We start from the raw sequence: 6,550 nt of genomic DNA on the forward strand, positions 1-6,550 counted from the left end.
TGAGGGCAACAGGAGCAAGGGCTGTGGAGCAGCCAAAATTGTAGCCTGCCTGCTTTCTCTCTGCTGTCCCAAGGAAGTGTAGAGGTGGTTCTGGCCTCTACTCAGGCAGAGCTGGGGTGACCTGGCTAGGGTTTCAGGCAAGTGGGCCGTATCCTGTGAGATGCAGGGTAGGTAAGGCCTATAGTCCATTACAGCTCAGCTCCGTGGATTTGGCCCCTTTTTGGGGAGCATGCAAGGAAGCCTAGCCTCCCCTGTTGCTGGAGCTGCAGCTGTTGGTGCTGGAGCTCTTGGGGATCCAAGGCTCCAAGGACTCTGCCTGTGATTAAGCAATGTCTCTGCCCACATAGCTCTCCATGTAGGTCTGGAGGCCTCTGTTGTGAGGGGTCATGGGGCATCTCCTGAGCCCAGGGTTGCAGAAGTGTAGGTCCTTGGGGACTCTCACTCACTGTTTTTCCATGGTGGGGGAAACCTGGCTCCATGTCACTCGCAGATGGGCAGTTGTCCCGTCTCGCTGGTCTCTATTCTCTGTGGGTCAAGCTGTTTCCTTGGTGAATCCCAATGTGTCCACCTGGATGCTCCAGTTGAAGAGCTAGTGTTTAGTCTCCATGAGAGCCTTCTTCCTTCTCTCCATGAGAGCTGCATACACTAGCTGCTTCTAGTCATCCATATTGGCTAGGAAGTCTGAAGTAAGATTTCTTGACATTTGTATGAAATTCTTTCCAATGAAAAGAATAGTTTCCTTAATGTAAAATGTGCGTCAATAATTTAGAATTTGGCTAATAATAATAGGCATTCATTAAAAACAAAAATAAGGCTCTACTGGAAAGTTACTTTGCTCACAATAAGGAATTAAACAGTCTTTGGGGTAGGACAGGAACTGGGCAAGATCTGTATAATTTTCTATCCCAGGCCAGTTTTTTAAAATAAGCTTATTTCTTCCACAAAATATGTACCAGGAAGATACAAATATCACTGGAATAATGCAGATAATATCCAAATTTCTTAATTCAGTGATACCTTCTGTAAGAATTTCCTCCTATTTATATTTCCTAAAATACAGTTCCCCATTTTACACTGCACTATGAGTGTTACTATGAGTGAACTTACTGTTCTTGGTGCTTTTTGATAACTGCATTCAAACTGTTTTTCTTAACTTGATTCTAGAAGCCCCTATAGCCTATCACGCATTTACGTTACATTCTTAAATTTAATTAAGGATACCTGCCCTGCAATGTCTCCCCAAAATGTATATATTGAAATCCTAACTCTCAAGATGATAGTATTAGGAGGCAGGGCTTTTCAGGGATGATGAAGTCTTGAGCCTTTATGAATGGGATACATATCCTTAAAAAAAAAAAGACCCCGGAAAGCTCCATTACCCTTCCTCTATTGAAGGTTACAGTGAGAAATGGCCTTTAATTGAGAAGCAAACCTTCACCACACACAAATTCTGTGGTACCTCGACTTTGGATTTCCCAGTCTCTGGAACCATGAGAAATAAATATTTATTGTTTGTAAGCCACCAAGGTTATGGTCTATTTTTACAGAAACCTGAATGGACTAAGCTTTTTTTTTTTTTTCCCTAAGGCCATAGAAAAAGACTAGCCAAATCTATCAAAATTTTCTATCTTGTTTGTTTAGCAATTTTCCATGGAAAAATGGTCCTTTCTATTTTAGCCCTTTCTGTGTAATTGTTGTTTGTTTACCTCTTATTATTTTAATGTTGAGCCATCCTTGAAAAATCTGAAATAAATAATACTTGGTAGTGCTATATAATTATTTTTATACATTTTCAGAATCATTTGCTAATAATTAGTTGAAAACTTTTCATTTGTGTTCATGTAACAGATCCCTCTATAATTTTTCTTTCTTATAATGTTTTTGCCTGGTTTTGATGTTAGGATAATTCTGGCTTCACAGAGTTAGTTAGAAAGTGTTCCTTCTGCTTCTAATTTTCTGAAAAAAAAAAGTGATTACAAAATCAGAATTTTTTAATGTTCAGCAGAATTCACCAGTGAAACCATCTGAGCCTGGTGATTTCCAGTTTTTGAAGGTTATTATCACTGACTCAATTTTTTTTATATAGTAATATAATGGGTAATAGGCACATTAGGGTAAATGCAGTATCTATCACCTCAAACATTTATTATTTCTTTGTGTCACAAGCATTCCAATTATACTCTTTTAGTTATTTTTAAATATACAATAAATGATTGATGACTGTAATCACTCAGCGGTGCTATCAAATGCTAGATCTTATTCACTCTAATGATATTTTTGTACCTGTTAACCATCTCCACTTCTCCCCCATCTCCCCAGTATCCTTCTCAGCCTTTGGCAGCCATTATTCATCTTTTTAACACATATAGCCCTTTTCAAATTATTTATCTTTGTATTATTTTTGGTAGTTTGTGTTTTCAAGAAATTGGTACATTTAATCTATATTAACAAATTTGAGGGTATGGAGTTGTTCCTCTATTTCTTTAAAATTCTCTTAATACTCAGTAGAACAGTGGTGATGGCAGCTATTTTATCTCTGATATTACAAATGTGTGTTTTCCCTATGTTGTTTTTTGGTTAGGTTTTGTTATGGGCTGAATTGTGCCCCCAAAATTCATATGTTAAAGTTCTAATTCCTGGTACTCAGCATGTGACTACAATTGGAAAGACAGCTCTGAAGAGGTGACTATGTTAAAATGAGGCCATCAGGATAGACCTTAATTTAATCTAACTGAGGTCCCTATAAGGAAAATTTGGACACGTAAAGATACATCAGGGTTCTGCACACAATAAGGAAAATTTATGTGAGCACACATCAAGAAGGCAGCTATGTGCAAGTCGAGGAGAAAGGCCTCAGGAGGAGCTAAAATTGCCGACTCTTTGATCCTGGACCTCTATCCTCCACAACTATGAGAAAATAAATAACAAATAATTAAAAAACAGTTTAAGCCATCAGACTTTGCTGTTTTGTTGTACCAACCCCAGCAAACTTACACAGCCTGACTACAGGTTTAGCAATTTTACTGCCTTATTTCCTTGATTTTTCTCTATTAATTTTCTGTTTTCAATTTCATTGATACGTGCCACAATTTTTATTTATTTTTTTCTGCTTCGTTTGAATTTAATTGACTCTTCTTTTTCTAGTTTCCTAAAGCAGAAAGCTTGGGTTATTGAGGTTTAGATCATTGTTTCCTAGTATATGTATTCAATTCTATAAATTTCCCAGTAAGCACTGTTTTTCTGTATTCCACAAATTTTGTGTTTTTCTTTTAACTTATTTCAAAATATTTTTAATTTCTCTTGAGAATTCTTCTTTGACCCATGTGATATTTAAATGTGTGTTGTTTCATCTCCCAATATTTGGGATTTTTTCAGATATTTTCAAGTTATTAATTTTCAATTTGATTTCATTGTGATCTGAGAACATATTTTGCATAATTTTTATTCTTTAAATGTGTTAAAGGGTGTTTTATGGCCCAGAAATATGGTCTGTCTTGGAGAACGTTGCATATAGATTTGAGAAAAATGTGTATTCTGCTGTTTGGGAATGATGTATTACATAAACGTCAAATAGATCTAGTTGATTAATGGCGTCATTCATTTCACTATATCCTTACTGATTTTTTGCCTGTTAAATCTATCAATTATTGACAAAGAGGTGTGAAACTCCAGATTTATCTATTTCTTCTTGCAGTTCTATATTTTCTCATGAATTTTAAACCTGTTTTCACATTCACACCTATTAAGGATTGTCAGGTATTCTTGGAGAATCATCCCTTTGACCTTTATGTAATATCCTCTATATCCCTAATAACTTTCCTTAATTTGAAATCTGCTCTGTCTGAAATTAATATGGTTATTCAAGCTTTCTTTGATTATGTTAGCATGACGTATCTTTAATTTTTAAAATAGACTTTTTTAAGAGTACTTTTAGGTTCACAGCAAAATTAAGCAGAAGTACAGAGATTTCCCATGTAACACTGTCCTGATACACATAACCTTATTATTAATATCCCCTACAAGAGTGGCACACTTGTTACATTTGATGAGCCCACATTGACACAAAATTATCACCAGAGTCTAGTTTACATTAGAATTCACTTTTGGTATTCTACATTCTGTAAGTATAGACAAATATATAATGACACATACACCATTGTAATATACAGAATAGTTTTACTGCCCTGAAAATCTTCTGTACTTCACCTATTTATTCCTCCTTCCCCACTAAGTTCTAGCAATACCAATCATTGTAATGTCTTTTCCAGAGTGTCATGCCATTGTACTTACACAGTATGAATCTTTTTATTGTTGGATTATTTCACATGATAATATGCATTTAAGGTTTCTCTATGTTTTTTTCATGGCTTGGTATCTCATCTCTTTTTAGTGCGGAATAAAATTCCATTGTGTGGATGTACCTAAGTTATTTTAACTTAAAACATTCATCTATGGGAGCACATCTTATCTTGGTTACTTCTATTTTTTGACAATTATGAATAAAGATATTATAATTATCTGTGTGCAGACTTTTGTGTGTATGTAAGCTTTCCCCCAGAAATTCATATATTTACTTCATTGTTAGTCAGTGGAGTACATACACACATATAGACGTCTCTGAGTCACTTTAAGTCATATAATTGCAAGGCTAAAAACACATGCTAGATCATCCCTGTGGCTGAGTGCCTCTGGGGAATACTCAAGTCCTAGTGAGGCTTCTCTCTGTATCTTCTGGCTGACTCTGTCCAGTTCTCCCTGAGCCCACCTTCCTACTCTCTTTCCCTTCCATTCTTCCACCATGGTGGCAAGGCAGGGAACATCCGGCTGAGACAGATCACAGGTGCACAGAAACCTGAAAAGGCCAGCGTCCACCACAGCTGCTCTGGCGTCCTTCCTTGATTCACACAGTATGTATTGCACTACTTCAAGGACACTGTTAACTCCTAGAAGACAAGGCCCAGGGTTTCTACCTCCTTGGGCACGGAGATACAGTGGTCAGGAAGAGCAGCTCCTTGGCAGACTGCTTGGTGTGTGACAACTCTGAGGGTTTAGGGGCTACAAGCAGGAACAGGACAAGCTTACAAACACATAACTAAAACCCAACACAGTGCACACTGGAGCAGAGATGTGCAAAACACTGTGGGAGCAGAGGAAGGGGCAGGGCAGGGCGGCATCCTGAGAGAGGACACTTACAGGCATTACCTTGTGCCATATTCTGTGTGAGGCGCTTCAACTTCATCTTATTTTATTCTCACAGAGAAAAGTGAGTTTGAAGACAATACCGTTGAAAAGCCACTGAGCTCCAGATTCAACTCCAGATCTTTCTGGTTCTAAAACCTATCTATGCTTTCTTCCTTGTACAGGCTAACACCTGAGAGGACACGTGCTCTGGGACTCAAAGAATGGTAAAGAGACCTCCAGAATCAATGAATCACTTTCAGAGAAAAGAGAAAAACAAAAACAAAAACAAAAACTTTAAAAACACAAAGAAAACAAAAAAATACCAATTTTCCTCAAATTTCACGTCACAACCAACTAGAAGTGCAAACATAAATGATGCTGGAAACAAGACTCTGGCGAGAAGGACCTTCTGAGCAAGGTCAGCTTCTCCTCCCATGATTTCTTCCTCTTTCTTCCGACAATGCCAGTGGACCTTTCAAAACTGCCACTGTTGCTGGTAAGCTCCAGAAGAGAGGGTTCTCAACTTCCAATGTCTTTAGCACAGCTCACTCTCTAGGTTCTCAGTTTTTTATATTTTATATAACATATATTTTATATATATATATTGTGTGTGTGTGTGTATATATATATTTGTTCATGACCCAGTCAGCATCTTCAATGGCTTTTTAAATCATCTACTGGATTCTCTCAGGGTTGTCTTCATCTGAATGAAGCTGGAAACTCTGCCTGACAGCATGCTTATATAATGCTTCTGGATGCCTTTGGTGGACAGCTGCCAGCAGCAAGTGTCTGTAGAGCTGTAGCAGCCTCCAGACTAGCTCTGTCCCTGGTAGCAGGATCATCTAACAAGTATCATCTGCCCCTGCTTCATGAAACCACCTGGTATGTCTATATCTGAGCCATCCATAAAAATGCTTGATCAGATTAGAGCTAAGTACCCCACAGGACTTGTGCAGGCACAAATTCAAACATTTATAAAAAGCACTTGATTGTACTGTTTTCCAGTACTTCTCAATCTTCTCTACAAAATGTTGCTCTGTGCTTTCCTGAAACACAAGGACATCATACGCAGCTTCCCCCTGCCTCCAAGGGGGACACCAGCCCTGGACACTGCCACGCCAATTAGTGTATTTAAATTTTTAACTCATTTGGGTAAACAGTAATAAGCATGATTTCGGAATTATGTATATGAGTATGGTAAGTTTAGAGACGAACTGCAAAACTGTTTTCCAAAGTAGCTGTACCATTTTGCACTCCCAGCAGCAATGAATAAGAATTCCTGTTGCCCTACGTCCTTGTGAGCATTCTGTGTTGTCAGGGTTCTGGGTTTTGGCCATTCTAATAGGCATGTAGTGATATTTCAGTGTTT

General features: G+C 37.9%; 1 pseudogene; it reads right to left on the minus strand.

Annotated features, from left to right (window-relative positions):
- Nucleotides 1-5,756: 5,756 nt before the first annotated feature.
- On the minus strand, nucleotides 5,757-6,023 carry LOC105547328 (annotated as a pseudogene).
- Between the last annotated feature and the right edge of the window lie 527 nt (nucleotides 6,024-6,550).

Source organism: Mandrillus leucophaeus, unplaced genomic scaffold (assembly GCF_000951045.1).
Source record: "Mandrillus leucophaeus isolate KB7577 unplaced genomic scaffold, Mleu.le_1.0 Scaffold385, whole genome shotgun sequence".
Classification (NCBI taxonomy): domain Eukaryota; kingdom Metazoa; phylum Chordata; class Mammalia; order Primates; family Cercopithecidae; genus Mandrillus; species Mandrillus leucophaeus.